This window comes from Capra hircus, chromosome 17 (assembly GCF_001704415.2).
Source record: "Capra hircus breed San Clemente chromosome 17, ASM170441v1, whole genome shotgun sequence".
In the NCBI taxonomy this organism is placed as follows: domain Eukaryota; kingdom Metazoa; phylum Chordata; class Mammalia; order Artiodactyla; family Bovidae; genus Capra; species Capra hircus.
In genome coordinates, this window is record NC_030824.1 from 34,174,177 (window position 1) to 34,188,769 (window position 14,593).

At 36.0% G+C, this 14,593-nt stretch overlaps 1 protein-coding gene across 2 annotated transcripts in view; it reads right to left on the reverse strand.

Moving 5' to 3' along the window:
• FSTL5 (follistatin like 5) overlaps positions 1 to 14,593 on the reverse strand; it is an 863,982-nt gene that overhangs the window by 273,669 nt on the left and 575,720 nt on the right. The gene's annotated exons all lie outside the window — the stretch shown is intronic.

The window sequence follows — 14,593 nt, forward strand, 5'->3', positions numbered from 1 at the left end:
TCTGGTTCCTCTGTCTTTTCTAAAACCAGCTTGAACATCAGGGAGTTCACGGTTCATGTATTGCTGAAGCCTGGCTTGGAAAATTTTGAGCATTACTTTACTAGCATGTGAGATGAGTACAATTGTGAGGTAGTTTGAGCATTCTTTGGCATTGTCTTTCTTTGGTATTGGAATGAAAACTGACCTTTTCCAGTCCTGTGGCCACTGCTGAGTTTTCCAAATTTGCTGGCATATTGAGTGCAGGACTTCTTTGATAGCATCATCTTTCAGGATTTGAAATAGCTCAACTGGAATTCCATCACCTCTACCAGCTTTGTTCATAGTGATGCTTTCTAAGGCCCACTTGACTTCACATTCTAGGATGTCTGGCTCTGGATGAGTGATCACACCATCGTGATTATCTGGGTCGTAAATTTAAAGTCTTCATAAACTGACCATTTTCTAAGATTATCAGTTTTTAACACCTGTATTTCACAATAAGTTTACAATATGAATTCTCACAAAGTGTCTTTGTGGAAAATACAAAAGCTTAAAAACCGTAATGATTAATTATATGAAATTCATTTTTTATATTCACCAATTTTTTATTTCTATTACCATAGTGATGAGCAGTGGACAGCCAGATGATTTCCCTTGGATATTATCATATATTTTCTTGGAATATTAAAGTGAATTTGACTAAAATAACAGCATTTCTACTCTATGCTTAAAAAAGCATATGACTTCACATTTGAAATACAAGTTGTTATTGAGAAAAAATTAAATATATCTTGATCTTATCCTATAGATATGGACCTTGAAATAGTTTTTATGATGTAGACATGACAAAATAAGTCTTTTTAGATTCAAACCAAATACACAGGAAGATTTAGACATTAATGGAAACATTTTTACACAGAAATAATGGTAAAACTTTAGAACCAACAAATCTGGCTTCATTCTGGTTTTACTTTCAGCTTTCTTTATGTGATTTTGGCTAATCAGTCACATAGCCTCATCTTCTCATACATAAATAGAGAAAAACAGCTCCTTTTCTTACAAGATTTTTATCACAGTTGAATAAGTTAGTTTAATATAATGCATTAACACTGTGTTCATTATCTGATTGGCACTCAAAAATGTTAATCTCCCTAACATTTTTTTTATTTTATTTAAAATAACTATTTTATTTGAAAAATATATAATTTCTATGTTTGATATGGAAATATTGTAGTTATGGGAAATAGTAACAAAACACTCAAATATTGAACTTAAAATATCAATGAGTCCTGGTGAATCTAAAGATTTTCTTATGAACGAAATGTCATAGTGGAAGCAGAAATATGACCGCAGTGCTAAACTGCTTAAAAGAAACATAAGACCGGAAATTCTGTTTAATATTATGCTTAAATAAAAGTTAATATATATAACACAGTATCAGAGTATCATTATTTTACTTCCTCAGATTCACCAAAAATGAATGACAGCCATATTAGTTTTAATGTGTACAGTGATGCCAAGAAGGACATTTGAAATCACTTTTTCCATTAATTGTTACATTAAACCCCAATGAAATTTAAGTTTAAATTTTATAATGCATCTCAATCTGAAACCTCCTTTTCTAATTAGTAATTTATTCCATTTAACTTCCTATCAATTTGGTTTTTCCAGTTTTAAGCCGGAAATCACAATTTGTCATTTCTAATATCAAGATTCAGACAGACACCTGTACTCTCTTGTAGCCTGAATGTACGAGCAAAAGACACACATCTTCAGGAATAACAAAGCTCGCTGCCTTATTAACTGCTTACCATATTCAACTCAATAATATTCACTGGATGCTTCCTATCCAGATATAATTTTGGTATTTGTTACATGGTTGTAAAATGAGAATTAAGAAATACTGCCAATGAACAAAGCGTGTGTGTATGAAGATATAGTCGAAAAAAAAATTATACTAATGTATCAATGAAATATTAGTTAAACCTATTTGTTTTATTTCTGAAGATTGGTGAATTGTATGGTACATCCAGGCAAGTAGAACTCCCTAACAGAAATGCCAGCACATAGTTGCTCCCTCTTTCCTCTTTTAAGGGGACTCATGATCTGAACCTCTATCAACTCCTCTGTTCTCTATCCTGCATTACAATAAATATTTCCAAACATATATTTTATTGGTAAGGAATAGACTTCCCTGGTGGCTCAGACGGTAAAGCATCTGTCTACAATGAGGGAGACCTGGGTTCAATCCCTGGGTCGGGAAGATTCCCTGGAGAAGGAAACTGCAACCCACTCCAGTACTCTTGCCTAGAAAATCCCATGGACGCAGGAGCTTGGTACAGTCTACTGTCCGTGGGGTCGCAAAGAGTAGGGCACGACTGAGCGACTTCACTTCAGTCAAATTACAAGAGATTATAGAAATATAAATAAAGTCATAGATAATTTACTAAAAATGTTTTTAGTGACACCAGAACTTTTGAATCGAAGAAAATATTGATTTTTTTTCAAGTCTTAGCGTACACATTTTGTTTAAATCAGTTTGTGCCAAAATTGTTGGGTCTGGCCTCCTGGTCAGAAACCTACAGGTGATCTTTGAGGCCTGACCACAGGGAGTTACAAAGGCTTTACTGGGCAGGACTCATAGGGAAGGCTGCCTTCCTCACACCAGCCGGGCTGAACAGACAACGCATCCACCACTCTGAAGGGAGTAGCAGTCAAGGCCTGTGGGATGCCCATGCAGGCTGTGCACTGGGGTCGTCAGTATTCAGAGCCCAAGCATGTCCACTAGGGGGCGTCTTCACCGGACACTATCTACCGCACAGGCTTTCTTGCCTGAGACATTTTTAGGGGGATAGAAGCAGGGGAGGCAACGGCACCCCACTCCAGTACTCTTGCCTGGAAAATCCATGGACAGAGGAGCCTGGTAGGCTGCAGTCCATGGGGTTGATAAGAGTCGGACACGACTGAGCGACTTCTCTTTCACTTTTCACTTTCATGCATTGGAGAAGGAAATGGAAATCCACTCCAGTGTTCTTGCCTGAAGAATCCCAGGGACGGGGGAGCCTGGTGGGCTGCCGTCTATGGGGTCGCACAGAGTCGGACACGACTGAAGCGACGCAGCAGCAGCAGCAGCAGCAGCAGCAGCAGCAGCAGCAGCAGCAGCAGCAGCAGCAGCAGCAGCAGCAGCAGCAGCAGCAGCAGCAGCAGCAGGGGATGGTGAATACACTTTTTTCCACTATTCTCAGTATTTAGTTCTTTGGTCTCCTAGACCTTACCCTTCCTTCCTCTTCTCCAGGTCCATAAAGCTGCAAGATCCTTTTTTTCAACGTCTCTTAGTAGTGAGTGATCACCCAGTCCTTGAGTGATCCCCAGCACTCTCACCGGGGAGAAATGGAGCAATGAGAGAAGGTAGCCTTTTCTCTAATTAAGCTGCTTGCTTACACTTTTGCACTGAGTGACTAAAGGCTTATATGTTACTTTCATTTTGGCTTTTTGTGTCAATCAGCTACTCTGACAGTACGGCTCAGATCACCGCTTGAAATTATTTACCTGCTTTGAGCCTTTCTTGTCTGACAAATGGGAATACCAATACCCCTCCCATCGTAAGCAAAAGATGAAATAAGTGGATTTCTTAGGATGAACAGATAGAATTTGCAATCTCAAAATCATAATTATAACTGGAAAGTTGAAGGATCTCCCAAACAGTAAATAACAGTAATTTATGAATCATTTTACACTCAGTATAAGTCATTTTACACTTGGAGTAGATAAGTTTTTATAGATGGATAATAAATTTTGTCTTCAAATCACATTAATTTTCTATAGGATGTCATTTGAATGCTTCAAAGTAAACATATTCATGTGCAAGCGACATTCTAATTCGAGCAAGAATCCAATTCACAAGATTCTGTCGTTTTTACCAATAGTGCTCTCATTTTTAAGCCACTAAAACTTAAGATTTTGAGTCATATTTCATTCCTGCTTTTTTCCTCATCTGCTTGATAGAGTTGTTCCATATACACTTACAAAAAAGAAACAAAACAGACTCTCACTTGCTATCTACCTGTTCTCTCAATAGCAATTTGAGGCAAAATGCCATTTGGCTTTATTCCCAACATTTTCATAATACATTTGTTCAATAACAAACTAACAAACAACACTTAAATACATTGCTTTCAGGACAAATTAATAATTGATCATATATACACCAGCATTTTTCAGTATTGCTTTAGCCAGGAAAACCTCATTCTCCATGGGTAGTTTATACTAAGAGGCAGAATAGCAATGGAGTAGTTGATTCTGTGCCTCCTGAATATTATTTGTCCATTTCTACCTTCATAATAATATCTCTACGATTAAGTTTCCATATATTTCTTTAAAATTATCTTGTTTCTTCTCATGCTTCAAGCCTAAAGCTTCTTCATAAATATTTTTCAGTTCAGTCAATCAGTTGTGTCTGAATCTTGACAACTCCATGGACTGCAGCACACCAGGATTCCCTGTCCATCACCAACTCCCAGAGCTTACTCAAACTTATATCCACTGAGTTGGTGATGCCATCCATCCATCTCATCCTCAGTCATTCCGTTCTCCTCCTGCCTTTGATCTTTTCCAGCATTAGGGTCTTTTAAAGCGAGTCATTTCTTTGCATCAGGTGGCCAAAGTACTGGAGTTTCAGCTTCAACATCAGTCCTTCCAATGAATGTTTGGGACTGATTTCCTTTAGGATGGACTGGTTGGATCTCGTTGTAGTCTAAGGGACTCCCAAGAGTCTTCTCCAACACCACACTTCAAAAGCATCAATTGTTTGGTGCTCAGTTTTCTTGATAGTCCACCTCTCACATGCATACATGACTACTGGAGAAACCATAATTTCGACTAGGCGGACCTTCTATTCTTCTATAAATAATGTAAGTGACCCATAACACGAAAATTTGGTGCTTGATGCTGTTATTATATTTAATAATAAGGCTAGTATTTAAAGTGCCATATAGTCTCCTTTTGCATCCACAACTACAGCATTTTGACTAGACAACTCTAATAACAAATTAAAACTTTCAAAGCATATCTTATTTATTTAATAAGTATAGTTTCAAATTTGAACTGCTGCCTAAACATTTTTGGTAATTAAATCAAATTGTGTAAGACATTTCAGTGTATTTTATTCAAGTGGAGATTCAGATAAGGCATTTCCTATGAGTCTTACTTTATTCTATCCTACTGATTCTCAGTTAAGATTATCTCCAATTTAGAAATATATTAAAATTATAGTTGGTTCATATAAGACTTTAGTGTATGGCAAGATCAGCTGTAACTTCAACAAACACAACTCCTCTTTGACTTCTTGATATTATACTGCACAGGGGTATTTTTTTTAAATGAGAGAAATAAATCCAAGTAAATATGGTGGCAATGGTATAGTTAGACCATTTTTATGTACATTTTCAAAGTCTTAAAAATTTGCATCATTTAAAGACTAATATTTTTTTCTAAGTAAACTACATGACCATGTATACCTTTTACGGTAAATATAATTATATTATTTTGACTATTCTTCTGCATATTGCAGGTTGTATATTCTACCTTAAATTTGCATCAGGAAAAATATATTTTATATGATATTAAGAGTCTTAGATACAAAGAGATATTTTCTTATCAATATTTTTTTGTTTTTAGTTTTAAGATGAATAACACGTATTCCTGTGACATAGTCAGTGGAGTTATATATACTTTTTTCAAATTTATTGAAAAGTTACTTTGTTCAGTCAGTTGATTAATAACATATTTAAATATAATAAGATACAATCTTATTAGCAAATGAACAAAGTAATTTGAGTCAAGTCAAAAGGAAGAGAGTACTGTTCACCTGAAATTATGAGACTACTGTTAATCAGCTATAACCCAATACAAAATAAAATTTTATAAATAAATAAAGTTAAAAAAGAAAGTTCCTGAGAAGGAAGTAACACTAAATCTTATTAACTTGTTACTATCTACCAGATGTTAACCTAAAGATGTATGGCCCTTTTAATAATAGTTTTTCTACAAAGCTGATAGGCAAGTTGCTAAAATGTCTTTTATTTTTCTTATAAAAAAATAAAGCTAATTTTTTTTAAATTTCACATATTTATTACTCATTTGGCTGCAGGGGTCTTGGTTGTGGCACTCAGGACCTTTGTGCTGCACACTGGCTTCTTTCTAGTTGTAGTACGTGGGTGGTGGCATGTACAGGCTCGGTAGTTGTCGCACTTGGGCTTGGTTGCCCAGGTTGCATGTGGGATCTTAATTCCCTGACCAGGGATTGAACTGGTGACACTTACATGGCAAGGAGAATTCTTACCACTGGACCACCAGGGAAGTCTCAAAGAGAATGTTTTTTATTAGCTATCCCTTTGGCTTGCCAGCATCCTATTACATGGGAAATAATGAGAGTGATGACTGCAGTGTTTCAGGGGTGTAAATCTATGAGGCCAGGGATTGTGTTAAAGTCTCTACATGCCTAAAAATAGTAAAAAAAAACAAACAAAAAACAAAAAACAAAAAAAAACACCTTAAGGTGCTTCCACCTTTATTCCTATCCGTAATATCTAATTTTATCACTAAATTTTATAAATAATAACTTCCTCTTTTGTTCAATTACAGAAAGTAAAAGGAACATCTTCTCAAATATCAAACTAGTATATTAAAGAAACTTTAAGTGTATGGAGCTAAAAATGTTGCTGAGACATAATTTTAAAAGTGCTAAAACACAGTTCCCGGGCAAATGTAAGGAAAACATGAGGCGAATTTTATTTATCTCATTAATGAGAGATTCCAAATTGGGAAAGGAGTACATCAAGGCTGTATATTGTGATCCTGTTAATTTAACTTACATGCAGAGTACATCATGTGAAATGCAGGGTTGGATAAAGTGAACGTTGGAGTCAAGATTGCCGAGAGAAATATCAATAACCTCAGATATGCAAATAACACCATCCTAATGTCAGAAAGCAAAGAGGAACTAAAGAGATTGTTGGTGAATTGAAAAAGGAGAGTGAAAAGCTGGCTTAAAACTCAACATTCAAAAAAAAAAAAAGATTATCATAGCATCTGATCCCATCACTTCATCATAAATAGATGGCAAAACAATAGAAACAGTGACAGATATTAATTTCTTAAGGCTCCAAAATCACTGCAATGGAGACTGAAGCCATGAGATTAAAAGACAGTTGCTCCTAAGAAGAAAAGCTAGGGAAAATCTAGACAGCCTATTAAAAAGCAGAGACACCATTTTGCCAACAAATGTCCATGTAGTCAAGCCTATGATTTTTCCAGTAATCATGTATGGATGTGAGAATTGGACTATAAAGAAGGCTGAGCACTGTAGAATTGATGATTTTGAACTGTGATGTTGGAGAATTGAGAGTCCCTTGGAGAGCAAGGAGATCGAATATGTCAATCCTAAAGGAAATCAACCCTGAGTATTCATTGAAAGGACAGGTGCTGAGGCTGAAGGTCCAACACTTTGGCCATGAGATGTAAAGAGCCAACTCCTTGAAAAAGACCCTGATGCTAGGAAAGATTGAATGAAGGGGGAGAAGGGCATGACAAAGGAGGAAACGCTTGGATGGCATCACCAATTCAATGGACATGAATTTGAGCAAACTCTGGGAGATAGTGAAGGACACGAGCCTGGTGAGCTGCAGTCCATGGGGTCACAAAGAATTGGACATGACTGAGCAGTTGAAAAACAATGAGAGAATCAGAAAGTTGGTAAAGCTAGTTCAAAGTCTGAGAAGACATTTGCATAATTTGGTTCAGGCATGTTGAAAAAGGTTTGTTAACTTAAACACAAAACTGTTCATTGTCCTTCAGTTCAATTCAGTTCAGTCACTCTGTCGTGTCTGATTCTCCAACCCCATGGACTGCAGCACACTAGGCTTCTCCCTGTCCATCACCCACACCCGGAGCTTGCTCAAACTCATGTCCATCTGAGTCGGTGATGCCATCCAAACATCTCATCCTCTGTCATCTCCTTCTCCTCCTGCCTTCAATCTTTCCCAGCATCAGGGTCTTTTATAAGGAGTCAGTTCTTCGCATCAGGTGGCCAAATACTTCAGGTTCAGCATCAGTCCTTCCAATGAATATTCAGGACTGATTTCCATTAGGATTGTCTTGTTTGATCTCCTTGCACTCAAAGGTACTCTCAAGAGTCTTCTCCAACACTACAGTTCAAAAGCACAAAATTTTTGACATTCAACCTTTTTTATGTTCCAGCTGTCAAATCCATACATGACTACTGGAAAAACCATAGCTTTGACTATATGGACATTTGAGGGCAAAGTAAAGTCTCTGCTTTTTAATATCCTGTCTATGTTTGTCATAGCTTTTCTTCCAAGGAGCAAGAATCTTTTAATTTCCTAGCTGCATTCACCATCTGCAGTGATTTTGGAGCCCAGAAAAATATAGTCAGCCGCTGTTTCCACTGTTTCCCCATCTATTTGCCATGAAGTGTTGGGACTGGATGCCATGATCTTTGTTTTTTGAATGTTGAGTTTAAAGCCAGGTTTTTCAGTCCTCTTTCATTTTCATGAAGAGGATCTTTAGTTCCTCATCACTTTTTGCCATAAGGGTGGTGTCATCGTCATATCTGAGATTATTGATATTTCTCCAGTCTTGATTCCAGCTAGTGCTTCATCCACCCCAGTGTTTCTCATGATGTACTCTGCATAAGTTAAATAAGCAAAGTAAAAATATACAGCCCTGTCATAATTCTTTCCCCATTTGAACCAGTCCATTGTTCCATGCTCAGTTTTAACTGTTGCTTCTTGACCTGCACACAGATTTCTCAGAAGGCTGGTAAGGTGGTTGATATTCCTATCTCTTGCAGAATTTTCCACAGTTTGCTGTGATCCATCTAGTCAAACTCTTTGGCATAATGAGTGAAGGAAAAGTAGATGTTTCCCTGGAGTTCTCTTGCTTTTTCTATGATCCAACAGATGTTGGCAATTTGATCTCTGGTTCCTTTGCCTTTTAAAGTCCAACTTGAATATATGGAAGTTCACAGTTCACATAGTCTTTAAGCCAAGACTGGAGAATTTTGAGCATTAATTTGCTAGTGTGTGAAATGAGTTTGAACATTCTTTGGCATTGCCTTTCTTGGGATTGGAATGAATACTAATCTTTTCCAGTCCTGTGGCCACTGCTGAGTTTTCCAAATTTGCTGGCATATTGAGTGCAGCACTTTCACAGCATCATCTTTTAGGATTTGAAGTAGCTCAGCTGGAATTCCATCAACTGAACTAGCTTTATTTGTAGTGATGCTTCCTAAGGCCCACTTAACTTTATTTTCCAAGATGCCTGGCTCTAGGAGAATGATCACACCACTGTGGTTATCTGGATCATCAAGATCATTTTTGTGTAGTTCTTCTGTGTATTGTTGCTGTCCATACCATTTCTGTCCTTTATTGTGCCCATCTTTCCATTAAATGCTCCCTGGCATCTCTAATTTTTTTGAAGAGCTCTCCAGTCTTTCCCATTCTATTGTTTTCCTCTATTTCTTTGCCCTGATCACTTAGGAAGTCTTTCTTATCTCTCCTTGCTGTTCTTTGAAACTCTGCATTCAAATGGTTATATCTTCTCTTTGCTCCTTTACCTTTCACTTCTTTTCTCAGCTATTTGTAAGACCTCCTCTGACAACCATTTGGCGTTTATGCATTTCTTTTTCTTGATATTTTTGATCACTGCCTCCTGTACAGTGTCACAAACCTCCATTCATAGTTCTTCAGACACTCTCTCTATCAGTTCTAATCCCTTGAATCTATTTGTCACTTCCACCATATAATCATAAGGGATTTGATTTAAGTCATACCTGATTGGTCTAGTGGTTCTCCCTACTTTCTTCTATTTAAATGTGAATTTGGTGAAAGAGTTCATGATCTTAGCCACAGTCAGTTCCTGGTCTTGTTTTTGCTGATTGTATAGAGTTTCTCCATCTTCAGCAGCAAAGAATATAATCAATCTGATTTCAGTATTGACCATCTGGTTATGTCCATGTATACAGACATCTCTTGTGTTTTTGGAAAAAGGTCTTTGCTATCACCAGTGTGTTCTCTTGGCAAAACTGTGTTAGCCTTTGTCCTGCTTCATTTTGTACTCCAAAGCCAAACTTGCTTGTTATTCTAGATGTCTCTTGACATCCTACATTTGCATTCCAGTCCCCTATGATGAAAATGACATCTTTTTTTTTTTTTTTTTTGGTTTTATTTCTAGACGTTCTTGTAGGTCTTCAGAGAAGCATTCAACTTCAGCTTCTTCAGCTTTAGTGGTTGAGGCATAGACTTGGAGTACTTTGATATTGAATGGTTTGCCTTGGAAACGATTAGAGATCATTCTATCATTTTTGAGACTGCATTCAAATACTGCTTTTCAGATTCTTTTTGGTGACTATGAGGGCTACTTCATTTCCTCTAAGGGATTCTTGCTGACAGTAGTAGATATAATGGTCATCTGAGTTAAATTCACCCATTCCAGTCCGTTTTAGTTTGCTGATTCTCACAATGTCGATGTTCACTCTTGCCATCTCCTGTTTGATCACTTTCAATTTACCTTGATTCATGGAAGAGGAATTAATATCTTCCTGCTGAACAATAGTTGATTCATTATTTTTTGACAATAGTTGTAAAATTACAATTCACTTTTCCCGTTGAAAGAAGGGTTTATGAATCATGATAATGTAAATATCCTTGAACATCAGTTATATAAATTTAATAATGTTTACTAAGTTATATGTCATAAATAATTTTCAGGAAGAAAGGCAGTAATTTATAAGCAGTTGCCAATGTACATGCTCCTCAAACATAACTTGAATTTCCCACATCTCTTCATGAAGTTCCTCCAGTGAGCAAAAAAATAAATGTTTATGTTTTTATTTCCTTGTCTAATATTTAATAGTGTGTACTCTAAGGAAGAAAGTATATGTTTCCAATCTTTGTCAAAACTCTGCTAAATTGAACAGAAATAAAACAAAATAAGATGACTTTTTACAGCTTTTCTCTTTAATCATCTCTAACAGCCTTCTTAAATTTCTCTGTCTAAAACACTGAGTACTCAGAAACATAACTATGATAGCTTATATGGATACTGTTATATCCATATAACAGGAATATCTATCATACTGCTTATTTTAAATCAAGTTATAAGCTTTGCTTCTTGAAGAAAAGGACAAAGAAAAGAAAAATTAGAATCAACCGTTACTGGAAAAGTGATTGGGGGTCAAAAATTCTCCATTTTGCCTTTAACTATGCAATACAGTTTTGATTTTAAACCCTGTGATTTTTTGGTGCTTGTGAAGCAATTATCCCACTATAATTTTTCCTTTTTATTTTTTTGTTTCTGTTGAACATAAATTTTGTAGCAGTAATATCTCTCACAAACTGGGCATTATTTAAAAGGTCTGGAATAAACTTAGCTGCAATTGAACAGCAATGAAAAGTCTCCTGTAAAATTAATTATATGTATTTTAGATAGTTTGTAAGATCAACTGGCCTCTTTGAATGGGGCTTGCTAGTTTCCTTTGCTAAGGAACTTAAAAATGGCTTAAAATTGTATGGATGTATTATTCATTCAAATTATAGTTCTGTCTACATATATGAACAAAAATGAAAGGACAAAAGTTAACTACAAAGCAATAATTGAAACCACACCATTAAAAATCAACATAACCCTCATCTTTTACGGGTGCAGGTATGTTGTTCATTTACATATGTCATGTGTTCAGAAGTAAATGAGGCGATACATTTTTTTAAAATGATAATTTAGAATGGTTGGTAAATAGTTTCCTTGCTTTTTTGCTATAAATGTAAGTATGCTCTAAAGTCAAGTGGAACACCCTGATTTTATTTGATATGTTCAAGTCTTTTATTAATGTATTGCCTTCACTTACACTAAGACATAACAGGGACCATCACGTCTGTTAAGGCACCATACCCTTTGAAGCCCATACACCACTTCTTCATCTAGGTATCCTCTCAACTGCAAAGCCAATATAATCTTAAATGTCTTTATGTCTCTAAAAACTTAAAACTAACTACCCTTTTCTATTTATATATTAATATATGAAGCATACAAATGTATATATGTATCAAGCTGTTTTATACTGTATTATTGAATGCAACACAGTCATTTTCTTTCTTGATTCCTTCTACCTGTGAGATGTTGAGGCCTGAAATGATATTTCTTATAGGTGTATTCTTACCATCTAGCTGAGTGTCTGGAATAGTGTAGCAGTTGAATCAACATTTGGGGATCATAAAGATTAAACAATGATCAAATATGTGTTTCTCCTCATCTTTTTTTTATCTACTTTATTGCATATGGTAGAAGATTAAATTGAAAGTGTAGTAAAAAATCAATATGTTTCATCAGAAATGTTATTAAAGAAATTGAATCCAAAAATTATTGAACTGTGCTTGGCTTAAATGATTGACTGCCGTTAAACATCAGTTGATTAATAATCCTTGATGTGGCGAAATAAATAAATAAAATCCCTAGCAAGGTTTTAACTATAAAAAAATCCCAGGAACAAACTAAGTAATGCAGATTTGAAAATATAAAACATGTCACTGTGTCAGTTGTTCTTTGAGCATTTAAAAATTTTTGACTATTTTCTTTGTCCATATAGTGCTAACATCATAACATGAAATTGAACAGACAAAGGTCCTTGTGTTCAGAGTTTCTAGGTCAGAGAAGAAAGAAGTATATTCATAGCTTTATTGTGATAAGTATGTAATGTAGTTACTAGGCAAAGAATTTAAAAACAAATCAAGTTTAGGTATTGCAAGTATTTGTCTATTTTTAAAGGAGAACTGGATTTAGGTACATGAAAGGGGCAAGGGAAGGTTTTTCAAATGAGAGAAGAATGTTTTTGACAAAAGTAATAGTAATAACATCCCAGGTGGTGCTAGTGGTAAAGAAACCACCCGCCAATGCAAGAAATGAAAGAGATCCCTAGGTTGGGAAGATTCCCAGGAATACTCTACTAATCTTGCCTGAAGAATCTCATGGACAGAGGAGCCTGGTAGACTACAGTCTATGTGGATGCACAGAATTGAACATGATTGAAGTGACGGAGCATGCATGCAACAGAGAATGGGTGGTGTTTTGGAGAGTTTGTAGTAAAGAATGAACAGGGGTGAAATGTAGGAAGAATTAATAGATAATAAGCTTTTAAGAATACATTAAATAATTTTCAATCTTTCCTTTTTCCTGAAACTGACAAGAAGTCATTAAAGGTTCTTAAGGAGGAAAGTGAAATTTCCAGATGTAAATTTTATGGAGCTATGTCTGACTGTATTATGAATAAAAGGGTAGTCTCAGTAGGCAAGGATGAAGTTTGATTGTAAGAACTGGACTTCCCTGTTGGCTCAGAGGTTAAGTGTCTGTCTACAATGTGAAAGACCTGGGTTCGATCCCTGGGTTGGGAAGGTTCCCTGGAGAAGGAAATGGCAACCCATTCCTGCAGTACTCTTGCCTTGAAAATCCCATGGATAGAGGAGCTTGGTGCAGGCTATTATCCATGGGGTCGCAAAGAGTCAGGCATGACTGAGCAACTTCACTTTCCCTAAACTAAGGCAGCTGGAGAAGGCAATGGCAACCCACTCCAGTACTCTCACCTGGAAAATCCCACGGATGGAGGAGCCTGGTGGGCTGCAGTTCATGGGGTCACTAAGAGTCGGACACGACTGAGCGACTTCACTTTCACTTTTCCTTTCATGCATTGGAGAAGGAAATGGCAACCCACTCCAGTGTTCTTGCCTTGAGAATCCCAGGGACGAGGGAGCCTGGTGGACTGCAGTCTATGCGGTCTCACAGAGTCGGACACAACTGAAGAGACTTAGCAGCATCATTAGCAGCATGGCATATTAGATTTGAGGACAAAACTGAGAAATAATTCTAGCCATACTTAGTTTGTGGTTACATTTACATGAACTGGGAAAGACACAAATATTATAGGTTTAAGGGTAAAATTATTGCCTTGAATTTTGCACATTTAAATGGATACATCAGTGCTCAGAAGAAAAATTTCAAGTAGAACTATGATTTGGAATATAACAGCTTAAAAATTAGAGCCCTAGGTTCAGAGCCATGATAATGGAAAAAAGAAAAAAAAAGAAGAAAGAAAGAAAAGGAGAAAACAAGCCTGATCACCTCAAGAACTTGTATAGATATTTGGCCTTGGTCCTTGCTGAAAGAAAAAAGAAATGTCACAGTGATGTCCTATTTCCCTACTACTATTCCACATAAATGTATTTAAATGACATGATCTTCCATAAGTTTGAAAATGGAACATAAATTTAAAATTTTAAAAAAATACCAAGTACTCAACAAACTGACATGTGAATATTTATTCCACTCATTCAGACATGGATATTTTATCTTTACCTATGGTTAGATAAACTTTGCAAGAGTATCTTCCCAAAGAATCTAGGCAAAGACATTCAAAAATATTCTTTTTAATGACTGATTTTAAGATTCTTTGAGAACTGAATTATAAAATGCAGTGCTCTACAATATCAGCAATGCAAATTAAATATTTTTAGGCAATATTTATAATTACACAAAATTTCACCAAGTT